At 45.9% G+C, this 12510-nt stretch overlaps 2 long non-coding RNA genes across 3 annotated transcripts in view; one reads left to right on the top strand and one right to left on the bottom strand.

Moving 5' to 3' along the window:
- Window positions 1-5337: 5337 nt before the first annotated feature.
- LOC144324576 (uncharacterized) overlaps window positions 5338-12510 on the bottom strand; it is a 62106-nt gene continuing 54933 nt past the window's right edge. Inside the window, exon 4 of the long non-coding RNA XR_013390020.1 lies at window positions 5338-5499. This is a non-coding gene — a long non-coding RNA (uncharacterized LOC144324576). The remainder of the gene's footprint in view (window positions 5500-12510) is intronic.
- The window catches only part of LOC144324577 (uncharacterized), a 37485-nt gene continuing 34231 nt past the window's right edge, over window positions 9257-12510 (top strand). Inside the window, exon 1 of one of the 2 annotated variants that reach the window (XR_013390022.1) lies at window positions 9257-9401. This is a non-coding gene — a long non-coding RNA (uncharacterized LOC144324577). Of the gene's footprint in view, window positions 9471-12510 lie in introns of both variants that reach the window. The other variant, XR_013390021.1, reaches the window with a different exon arrangement.

Genomic DNA, 12510 nt, shown 5'->3' with positions numbered 1-12510 from the left:
AGAGAGAGGAGGGAACTGGTCTCTGGAAGCACTGAGGCTTCTTCTCCCCACACCTGGCCTTCGTCATCCTGGTTTAGAGAATCTATGACAAGAGGGGCCCCTGGGTTGCTCAACAGTTGAGCATCTGCCTTTGGCTCAGGTCATGACCCAGGGTCCTAGGATTGAGTCCCCCATCTGTCAGGCTCCTCACAGGGAACCTGTTTCTCTCTCTGCCTATGTTTCTGCCCGTGTCTCTCATGAATAAATAAATAAAATCCTAAAAAAAAAAATCTTCAGTAAGAAATTTGTGGTGGGAAAGGAAGGTAGGAGTGGGTTTACACAGTCTTCAAGGAGAACATCGAGGTGAAGAGCAGCGCATGGCCTTGCTCCCAATTGGCAAGAAAGGAAGTGACTTGCTTTCTCATCGAATCACACCCTCCCTGGATGCAGGGTCTCCTCAGACATCCTGACCCAATTGTGGAAGGCACTGTGGGAAGGCAAGTGACCCTGTCTGTCTCCCAGGAGGGGCCCCCGAGGCCCAGACTTTGGGAACTGGTCCCATCACTCTCTCACTTCCCAAGCCCTTGAGCTGTGCAGCCTCAGATAGCCACTGTCCCCCTGGTTGGTCGTACATCCTGCCACGGGGCCCGGCCAGGCATGCTGTTGTACCCCAGCACCTCTGCAACCCTGTAGCCCTGAGCCTCTGCTTCATCATCAGGAAACTGGGACATATAGATCTCTCAGGTTGCCAGGAGGATTCTGTGAGATAGTGAGCTATGCTGTGCAGGGGCCCATGGCCAACGCTCATGACCACCAAGTTGTTTAGGAAATGACCTTGAGTCTGCCTGGCAACACCTGCCTCCCAACGAATTCCCCTGCCTGCAGACTCCCTGATGCCAATGCCAGACTGACCTTCCAAACCCCCACTTTTGTCCTTGTGCTTACAGGGCCACAGTCCCTACTGAATGCCTGTGAGGACAAGTCCAAACTCCCAGCCTGGCTCCTGCACACCCTACCTCCCTCCTTTCCCTCCGATAGTCACACCTTTGAGGCTGTTGTGTGTGCAGCTGGCTTGTTGACCGCTCTCCTCTCACACTAGCCTCTTCTTGAGAGTCAAGGGAAGCAGTTAATGCTGTAGGTACTCAATTTGTATTGAATATGTTGAAAATGATAATGAGAAAAAGAGATAACATGTGTCCCGAATTTTACATTCAATAGTATATCTGCATACACGTGTGCATGTAGATGCATATAGATACAGGCAGCCGCGTAAACTATCATACCTAGCAGAAAGGATAACAGTTACTGAGCATCTGTCGGGTGCCGGTGACTGGGCAGGATATGAATCTAAAATAGAAGGACGTCAGGCTTTGTGACAGGTCCAGATGTTTCAGGGTCAGCACTTTTTCCTGGTACCTCCCACCATCTCCCACACATGAAAACATCTGGTCCCGTGGGTTTGGCTCGCCCCGCTTGCTCACACAAAACGCAGATGCCTAGACACACACGGTTGCACACAGAGGCTCATGTGCACAGAGTTAATGCTGCATAGACTCCACAGAGGGGTGGAGGTTCCATGCGGACTGCCCTCTCGGACTGGATTTTGACTCCTTGAAACTTCGCATCTATTACCCTTCACAGGCCACCAGGCAGTTTGCAATGCAACACACAGTTGCTTTCCATTTGCCCTGATTCCTTGGCCCACATCCCCATCATGGTCATTGGGCCATGGTCTCCTTGGTTCAGAAACCCCTCACTTTGTCTTCCTTTCTAATCTCCCCACCACCCCCCGCCTCCAGGTCCCTGGCTCTTTCACCCTGGCATCTCCAGTGGTCAGGGTCAGGAGGAGCTAGGCTTGGCATTCACAGCCTCTGTTCCCCATCCACTCACCCACAGGCCTGACAGTGCTGGTTTGGATGGTAGCCATCAGGTACAAAGGGAATCTGCTCAGGAGTCCATGGGACATGCAATCTTGGGCAATTCAGGAAGAGAGGGCAAGAATGATGTAGGGTGGGCTGACCCTTAGTGCAACACTTCTGTACTCCTAGGGGACTCACCAGTGTGAGGCGTGGGGTGGGAGGGAGGGCTATAGCCTTAGCAATTGTGCCGGGGGTGGGTCTGTGTTGTGCCACGGTGGTAAACCTCCAGCACAATGTAACCAAGGGTCAAGAATGCTGCATCAGAGCAAGTTAGAGAACAGAAACCTGGCAGGGAGCCAGAGGGACTTGATGGTGACCTTGGGCCTGTCACTTAACCTCTCTGAGCTTCTGTAAAGTTAAGTACTCCCCAAGGCTGCTATAAGGAAATGCATGTGAGAGACCAGAGCTCAGCACCTGGCACCCAGCAGCCACTCAGAAATGTTTGTTGGTACTTTCTGTGATCCTTACCCCGACCACATCATGAAGTTGTGATGAGGATCAAAAGGAGGGCTCTGTAAACTGCAAAATGTATATAAATGGGTGGGACTTCTATGTCAGCCCAGAGGTCTGCAAACTTTTTCTGTGAAGAACCAGACAGTAAATATCTTAGACATCGTGGGCCATACAGGCGATATGTAAATGAATGGGAATGATGTCCACCAATAAAACTTTATTTACAAAGCAAGCAGCAGGCCTGCCTTAGGCTGCAGGCCACTTTACAGGGCTGTGTTAGGAGATGGGGTGGGGATAGGGTTCCCTCAGGCTCAGTGATGGAGGCTTGCTCCTCAGCTCTCTCTTATAGCATGGGCAATGTTTGATATGGATCCACTGGGAACCCCAATCCACAGGATCCACAGTGCTCAACAGAAAACATGAGACCAGGAAAGGAACCCAAGAGTGACCTTGCACCCACCACTCTGGCACCTTGTGAGTCTGTGGAGCAGGGCCCAGCAGGGACTCTACAGGACTAAAGGGTTACCAAGATGCCCCATAGGGGCCTGGAGCAGGGCTTCATGGTCAGATGCCCTGAAACAAAGTGGATGAAGAAAATAAGGCAAGGATCTGGGTGCAACCCAGTCTATCTGCTGTTTTCCCTCTTGTGATTGAGAAATTTTTCTCTGCTATACCAAGACAAGTACTAAGGGGCAACTGAAGCTAAAGATTGGACAGCGACAGGGAGCAGCGGAGACTGAGGTCACCCAGATAAGTAAATACCTCACGTAAAGGGCTGTGGGAAGCTGCTACTCAGTTCCCACTGGATGCTGCCTCCTAGGAACTGGAGACTACTAATAAAAGATCTTCCTTTTTTTTTTTTTTTTTTCCCAGGACAAGCTATATATCCAGATTTTCTTGCAAAATCTTCTGATTTTGAATGCTGGGCCCATTAAAATAAACAACCTACAAGACCAAAGAAAATAGATCTAGAACATCTAAGGAGATAATTCTGCACTCCTAACTTTCTAGATGTCTAGAAACAAAACCTTTGAAGCCTGCTTTATGGAATGCTGGGCTGTGCCAGGAAAGGTTTCTAGGGGCAAAGCCAGGGGATGTTCTATATCCAGGCTTCTTAGCCTTGGCATTATTGATATTTTGAGCCAGGTAACTCTGTGTCATTGGGGACTTCCCTGTGCATCGTGGGACGTTTTGATGTATCCCAGACCTCTACCTATGAATGCCAGTAGCATCTCTCCTCCCCAAGTAGTGACAACCAAAAGTGTGGTCCAGACATTGCCTAATATCCCCCGAGGGGCAAATTCGCCAGGATTGAGAAGCACTGGGTTGACCCCTCTGGAGACAGATGGGAACAGGAAGGCAGGAAGAGACAGCTTTGAGTTGCAGGCCTGCCAAGCCGTAGCACTTCAGCAGCAATTAGTGGGCAAATGTTTCTAAATTAGCAAATTTTAATTTAGACTTAAATCTCCATTATTGTCCGAGGCTTGGGGAAAATTGGTGACCATTTAAATTACTAATTGGAACCTGCTGCAAATCAGTAGAGGGTGAAAAGCAGGAATGGTCCCGGTAATGAACTGGGCTGGAATGATTGGGGCAGAGGGGCGGTAAGGTGGGGCGACAGTGGGCAATAGATGGATGATGAGCCACGGCTGGCTGGGATAGGGAGTCCTGCCACAGGGGATCCAAGGACTGTGCTGTGGGAGCCACAGAAGTGGGGATCCTGGTGAGACCCAAGTGTTTTCAGGCTGAGAAGGCCCAGAGCAGGAGCCCAACTGAGTTCCATGGGGACCATGACCCAGAAGGGACAGACACAGGTAGGACAGACTCCTGCAAACAAGGAGGAAGGGTTCTCAAAGCCATAGATGCTTTCCTGAAGCATTCAGACACCTTGGTGCCCCCATGCTTTACAAAAACCACTCGAGTGGGTGAACAGGTTCCCTCTCATTAAGACCCAGAAAACCACAGTCAGTGCAAACAGTTCCTCAGACCAAATACTCAAAGATGTTGAACATCTTTAGGTTGGACTCTGCCTACGGGTGCTGGAGGCCTAGAAACACAGAGGAAGGGGTGCAGGGATTTGAGGGGCAGATGCACTAGTGGAGGCTTTCAGGGCCCTGGGGGCCGAGGGGCTGGCCTGCAGGACAGTGAGAAGGAGGAAGGGACTGAGGTTTCCCGGAGGATAAGGCGAGCTCTGAGGGAAGTCCTGAGGGGATCTGGATGGAAGAGCAGGCAGCTGGGGGAGGGCAGCTCTGTCTCCTGCCTCCTCTGAATTTGGATCCTAAGTGATGTGCTGGTAGATTGGGGTTTCTCTTTTAGAGTTGCATACATGCACACTCGAGGTCAAAAGAATACAGTTTAGCTGGCTATGCTAGACAAGTCCCTAAGGCCCTGGCCACTGGCTTCCCGGGGCCTCCCAGGGAGGGGAGCCAGGGACTGTTGGAGCCCTGGCCCTGTTGCTTGGGCCTCAGCAACTAGAGTTGCCCATAGCAGGGAAGTGAAAGCCCACATTCCAGCCCTCTGAGCAGGCAGGACAGGGAGCAGCAGTACCATTTCCTGCATAAAAAAGAGACACAGAGAAGTCATGACTCACTCTAGGCCATTCAACCGGGAAGCTTGGATAGAACCCAAGGGTGCTGACTCCTCTTGGGTCCTGTGCATATTCCATGTTGCTTGGTTTAAGGGCCCAGAGGCTGTGGACGCAGAGCTAATGAGATGAGCAGAGCTGGAGCCTGAGCTCAAGGTTGGACTGGACTGGGGGCCCTGTGGTCTGCCTGGGACACCCCAAAAAGAGGACACGAACGGTGCTCTGTATCTCAGACAGGCCCCGCAGCCACCGGCCACCCACCCCAGCCTCCACCACGTGCTTGCTGACCTTATTTCCCTCTGACAAGGCACGCATGGTCTTCAATAATGCAGGCCCCCACCTAACACAGAAGAGGCCTGTCACCCAAAAATAACTTGAAAAGCACACAGAGGGAAGCAGATAAGCATTCAAAATCATTTATTTATAGCACGGAGCACAAAGCCATCAAAGAGACTACAGGCAAGCGACAGCCTCAGCACCCCTTGGGGGGCAGCAGGGCGCCTCTCCCAGCCCACTGAGTTGCCTCAGAAATGTGCCTTCTGGATCTGGCCCTTCTGGGTGGGTCTGCAAAGAATTAAAAGACAGGGTGAGATACAGGGCGAGGAGGGGAGAGAGGGAGCGAATACCATGACCTCTGTCGGGTATTAGATTACAGAGCTCCAATAGGAGCTGCATGAGGTCCCTAGGGTTGGAGGGGTTTATGCAGCGGCTGGGGCTTCATCATGACCATGCTGGTAGCACCCCTGCCTGGGCTGGGTGGTTTGGGTGGATCAGTGCTTTCTACCTCTGGCTGCAGCTGAGTGAGAGAAGTGTCTGCTGGCTCCTGCCCTGTTTCTGTTGAGCAGACACCTATGGCCCAAGACCCCTCTCTGCCCACTCTTTCCTCCTGAGCTGCATCCCTTGGGTCCACAGCATAGAAGTCATTATGCAGTCTGGATCGGACACCGTGCACTCGACAACCTCTAAATCCCCTTCCCACTCTGAGTCTGTGTTCTAGAATATTCCAGCCCAGCACTATAGTCTTCAGAAAAGAAACATCAAATAGCTGTGTTGCATAAACAATTATTTCAAAGGAACAAAAGGAATGAAAAGCCAGAGAATTTCAGACTCGAATAACATAATTATTATTCAGAAATTTCCATAATAAAGGTGCTGTTATAGCTCTAAATGTGTATTTGGTTAACTTAAAACCTAAAATAATATACTGGCTGATCAAAACTGACAACACCAAAGCTAAATGTCACTGAATCCAGAACAATACATAAAATCAAACGCAAAGCAACAAGATTCTATCTAGATGGGCCAAGTGAATGCAGCCTGGTTCTCGGCCACAGATGGCCAGCAAACGCTTGCAAGGCTGGTGGACCAGCTGAAGGCTGAGACAGACCATCCACGGGCTTCTGCACCACTCAACCCCCGGTTCCTGCCCTCACTGGAGATGATTGCTGCCGATTGCAATCAAGGTGGAACCAATAGTAGTTTGTGAAGGCGACTGTGATCCCTAATTGATCAATCACGTCACATCCAATTTACTCCAGGAAAACTTGCAAAGTGAGGCGGCTTCACTCTGCCAGGATCCACACGGTATGTCTGTGCCGTAGCCTGCCGGAGAGCGGGTCTGTGGCAAAGACTACCTGTGTGGCCTACAGTGTGCCAAGGAAGACCACAAGAGTAGAACAGGGAGCAGAAATAGCCTTGGCACAGAACCCAATTAGGTTACTCTTTTTTTCTTTTTCCTGCGTTAAGAAAAAAATAACTTGCTTTGAGATTATTTCAAACTTAGCTGCCAAGTTGTAAGTACAGTACAAAGGATTCTTCTTTCGTATCCATTCACCCAGATTCCCTCATTGTTAATATTTCATTGCATTTTCTTTCCCCCATTTATGTGTTTGTATGCTGATTTATCTATCTGTGTTTGGTATACCCATTATTACTAGTCTTTTTTCTGAACCATTTGAAACCAAGCTGCAGACATGATACTGTATTGCTTCCAGATACCCCAGCATGTATTTCCCCCAAACCAGGTTGCTCTCCACATAACCATCATACAACCCTACAAATCAGAAAATCTGCGTGTGTACAATATCATCATCTGACCCACAAACTCCATTCAGATTCCACCAGCTGTCCCGACAACTCCTTCCTCTCTGGTGCAGGTTGCCAACACAGACCTGGCACTGTGTTCACTTGTATACTATATTAAGGTAGTTTCTGAATCTTCCCAACTTTTACATCCTTGACTATTCTGAAGAGTAAGGGCTTTATATTCCCTAGGATGTCCCTTAATCTAAGTGGCCTGATGTTTCTTCCTGGTAGAGCTAGATCAGGCTTTCCTGGCAGGAATACTGCAGAAGTGATCCCACACTTCCCTCAGTGCATCACACCACTTGGTGTCCATCTGTCTCAATGCTGGTTGACTCTCTGGTCATGTCGCCAACTTCTCCACCATAAAGTCACCATTTTCCCCTTTGAAATTTAGTGGTATTATATATGATGCTAATACCCTGTTCCTCATATAACCTCTGCCCACCAGCCTGAACCTCCATTGATGGCTCCAGTCTGAATCAAACACCGCTAAGATGGCTGCCAAATGGCTGTTTTCTATTTCCCCTATCCCACCCTCATTTATTTGACATCATGCTCTAAAGAAGAGCTTTTCCTCCTCTCATATTTGTCTGTTGATTTATTATTTTTTATATCAGCACGAACTTAACCAATCCTATCTTGCTCAATAGATTGTATCTCTCACCATTATTAGTTGTCTTTATGCTAAAACTGCCCCAGATGTAGCCAGTGAGAACTTCAAGGTGACTCCTGTGTCATTTTGATGTGTTTTGATCCCTCTTTGGGGACCTCCCTACTTTCTGGCACAAAATAGGCTCCAGGATCATCTTGTACTTTCCCTGTCTTGGCCTGGAATCAACTGTTACTCTAGGGAGTACTGGTTCTTTTTTAGTGGTGGATGACATTTAGAGACCAAGATCTGAGCATGTGGTGTGCTCATTGCTGCTGTGTTGGCATTACTTCTGGGCCTGCTCAGTAGCACGTATGTACATGCTCTGTACATATATGCACACCCCTCTGTAACTATTTGTTTATTTGTATATAAAAAGCATGAATTCATATAATTCCTCTGATTCCAATCCAAACCTTAGAGTTCACTCTAGCCTCCTCCCTTTCCATGCTTGTTAGTGCCCTCTGCAAAAGAAAGCAATCTGGTTCTCCTCATCTTTTTTTTTTTTAAGATTGATTTATTTGAGAGAGAGAGAAAGAATATGAGCAGGGGGAGGGGCAGAGGGAGAAGGGAAGAGAGAGAATAGTAAGCAGACCCCATGCTGAACTTGGGGCTCGATTTCACAACCCTGAGATCAGGATCTGAGCCAGATCGACAGTCAGATGCTTAACTAACTGAACCAGTCACCCCTCCTTCTCTTTAAGGTACATATAATGTACTTATATGCTCAACCAGTTTACTTGTTTACTTGATGGAGCCCATATTTAAAGATGGGCTCCATCTCTTCTGCCTGCTACTACACCTAGCCCACTCCTAGTTACTTTATATCCTTGGGTGTCAGAGGGGACTCTGCCCAAGGTGCCTCTTCATGATGTCCCTCTGTTCCCATCCCCACCCTCATCACCATGTGTTAGGCCCACCTCTAACTATTCTGTTTGGGGAAGGGAAGGGACAGTGGGAAATGCTGATTGTGCCTTTAAACTTGCTTAATATTTGAGCTTGCCAAGCCTTGTATATCTTACTGTTTACAAAGCCCGTTTGTATACATTGTGTCACCTAATCCCATTTCATAGATGAGGAAACAAACAAAAAAATCTCAACAGTTAAATGACTATGGTGCACAATTTGTAGATGGCTGAATCCAAACCTAAAATCTCTAGTTCATTCTACATAACAGGAGAGACCATCACACATAACATACTCTCAAGTCCTAGAGCACATGGCATCAACTTATCTTTGTCACCTCTTCCACAGTATGGATCGCCTGTTTCATTTGGCTTTTTTCCCCTATCAAGCAATCTTGGCATTGGTGGTTTGTACAGAATACTGAGGGTAGGTAATGGATGTAACCAGAGAAATCATGAAAGGGAAAAAGAAAAGCTAAGTGTAGCAGTTGTGCCCTGAGGTGAACCCCAGTGTACCTGTCCACCCCCGCCCCTTGAGTGTAAGCAAGACCTATGATCTGCTTCTAGCCAACATAATGTGGCAAAGGTGATGGGATGTCACTCCCATGATTACATCATTGCATTATATAAAACTCACTCATAGCAGACGTGGGTGATAGACTCTCCCGCTAGCCTTGGGGAAGGAAGCTGCCATGCTGTGAGGCTGTGGGAAGATCATGTGCCAGGAGCTATAGGCAGCTTCCAGGAGCTGAGAGCAAGCCCCGATGAGAGCCAGCAAGAAAGCAGGGACTTCAGTCTTTTATCTACTAGGCACTGAAATCTCTCACGTGAGTGTGGAAAAGGATTCCATGCTTTAGAAAGGCACGAAGCCCAGCTGCCACCTTGACTTCAGCCTTGTGAGAAACTGAGCATTTATATAAACATTTCTATGTCTATATGGTATAAATAGTCTCTATGTTTTCTATATTTCTATGGTACATACCAGTTTGTAGTATAATTTGTTATGAGCGATAGAAAATGAATACATTAGCCACTTCTCTCTGGATGTGCATGATAAGATGCAATTATATACTTTATGGTTTCAATGGTGGGGTTATATAGATTTGTGCACATGCTGCTGGGTAAACGTGTTCCAAATGTGTCTGCAGGATGAGAATGCTAATTTATTTGCCCAGATATGTGTCAATGTTGCTCTGGGAATAGGATCTTTTAGATTTTACAGTATAATCACTCAAATGTGTTTTTATGTACCTCATAATTTGGAGGGGTAGTATAGTGTGGTAGTTAAGAGCATAAATTGTGGAACCAGATGGACTGGGTTCAAGTCCCAGCTCAGTTACTTCCTGACTGTGGTTCTCTTGCTGTGTAGTAAACTACCCTAAAACTTAATGACTACAAATGACAGATATTTTATTTGCTTATAATTCTATGAATCAGAATTTGGGTGGAGCTCAGCTTGATGGTTGTGTTCTAGGAGCTGCTAACTGGGGTCATTCAACTGGCTAGGCTGGGTCAGAAGGTCCTGAAAAGCTTCACACATATGTCTGGCACTTCAATGCTCTTCCAGTGGTAGTTCTCTCTACTGGTGGTGAGTTTTAGCTTCCTCACGGCATGGTGGTCTCTGAGTGGTTGGAATTCTAACATGGCAGCTGACTTCATGAGAGAATGCTCCAAGAGGTCAAAAGTGAAAGCCTCAGATTTCTTAAAGCCTAAACTCAGGTATTACCATTGCATCTCATTCTTTAGGTCAAAGCCACTCACAGGAGTGGGTGTGGGGGAATAGACCCCACCTTTCCTTTGGGTGAGTTATAGTGCATTTGTAGCCATCTTTAAGCCATCACAATTTGGTTAAGCAAATCATTTTACCCTTTTCCAGAAATAATAATAGTATCTACTTCATAAACTTGCAGTAATTAAACGATTTAATATAGCAAGTGCTTATCAAAGTGCCTGGACATTGTAACTGCTATATAAGTGCTTGTTATCATTACTAAGTTTATATTAAAAGCATAGATATCAAAACAAAAATAGACATATGTACTATATAACACTAAAAAGCCTCTACACAACAAAGCAAACAACTTAAAAAAGGCAACCTACAGAATGGGAGAAAATATTTGCAAACCATATATCTGATAAGGGGTTAATTTCGAAAATATACAAGGAGCTCCTACAGCTCAATAGCAACAACAACAACAACAACAAAGACAAAACAAAGAAACACAAATAACCCAACTAAAAAGTGGGCAAAAGACTTAGACATTTTTTTCCAAAGAAGATGTGTAAGTGCAACACGTATATGAAAAGATACTCAATATCATCAATTATCAAGGAAATGCAAATCAAAACTACCATGAGATACCATCTCACACCTATTTGATGGCTAATATTAAAAAAAAGATGCCAAGTGTTGATGAGGTTGTGGAGAGATTGGAACCCTTGTATAATGTTGATGAGAATGTAAAGAGTGTAGCAGCCATGGAAAACAGTATGGAGATTTCACAAGAAATTAAAAATGGCATTTTCATATGATTCAGCAATCCCACTTCAGGGTATATATTGAAAAGAATTGAAATCAGATAATTTCTTTGAGATAGCTGCACCCTCATGTTCACTGCAGTATTATTCACAATGGCCAAGATATGGAAACAACCCAAGTGTCCATTGATAGATAAATGGATAAAGAAAATTTGGTATATACATGCAATGGAGTGCCATTCAGCCTTTAAATAGAAGGAAATCCTGACTTTTGCAACAACATGCATATGCCTGGAAGGCATTATGCTAAGTGAAATATGCTGATCACAGAAGAACATACATTGCATGATTTCACTAATATGAAGTATCTAAACTCACAGAGTCAGAGAATATAACCATGGTCGTCAGGGGTTGGAGTGAGGTGAAAACGAGGTGTTTTCAGTGGGTATGCAGTTCCAGTTGTGCTAAATGAAGAAGTTCTAGAAATCTGCTGTATAACGTGGTGCCTATAGTTGACTATATGGTAATGTGCACTTTAAGATTTAAGAGGATAGGTCTCACGTTAAGTATTCTTCACATACACACGCAACCAAAAGGACACAAGGAAACCAGAAGGTATTAGATATGTCTTTAGATATGTCTTTTCCCTTGACTGTTGTGATGGTGTCATTGGAGTTTGCATATGTCCAAACTCATACAGTTGTACAAATTAAATGTGTGCAGCTCTTTGCATATCAATTATACCTCGATAAAACTTTTAAAAATAGATTTATTTTTTTACCTTTTTAAAAAAGATTTTATTTATTTATTCATCAGAGACACACACACACACACACACAGAGAGAGAGAGAGAGGCAGAGACACAGGCAGAGGGAGAAGCAGGCTCCATGCTGGGAGCCGATGTGGGACTCGATCCCAGGTCTCCAGGATCCCGCCCTGGGCCGAAGGGAGGCGCTAAACTGCTGAGCCACCCAGGCGTCCCTAAAAATAGATTTAAATAAAACTGATTTCCCATTCTGGATCGTGATCCTGGAAAGCAGGTATTGTGCTTAATACATCTTTACTCTTCACAGCCCTTGCTTGGGTGGCACTTTGGATATGTTAGCTCAAACTATATGAAACGGGCTGATATTTGATAATTTTGACATATGAGGATGACATTTTATATGTCTCAACATCACAGTATGTACTTGATAAATGTTTATTGAATGAATGATAAGGACTTGGTATTTATTTGAAACTTTTATACCTAATCAGTGAAATCAACCAATTTTAGCCTGGGTCTCTTTTTTGAAAGCCAGACTTCTATATCCAACTGCCTTCCTGACATTTCCTGTTGGGTGTCTAACGGGCATCTCCAGCTCTGTGTGTCTGAAATGAAATTCTCACCCTAGTGACCATTTTCCCCCCTTTCTTCTGCATCTTGCTCGTCTCAATAAACGGCATCAGTATTCTAGT

This window comes from Canis aureus, chromosome 12 (assembly GCF_053574225.1).
Source record: "Canis aureus isolate CA01 chromosome 12, VMU_Caureus_v.1.0, whole genome shotgun sequence".
In the NCBI taxonomy this organism is placed as follows: Eukaryota; Metazoa; Chordata; class Mammalia; order Carnivora; family Canidae; genus Canis; species Canis aureus.
Note: the sequence above shows the minus strand (reverse complement) of the source record. Positions and strands in the feature narration are given on the sequence as shown.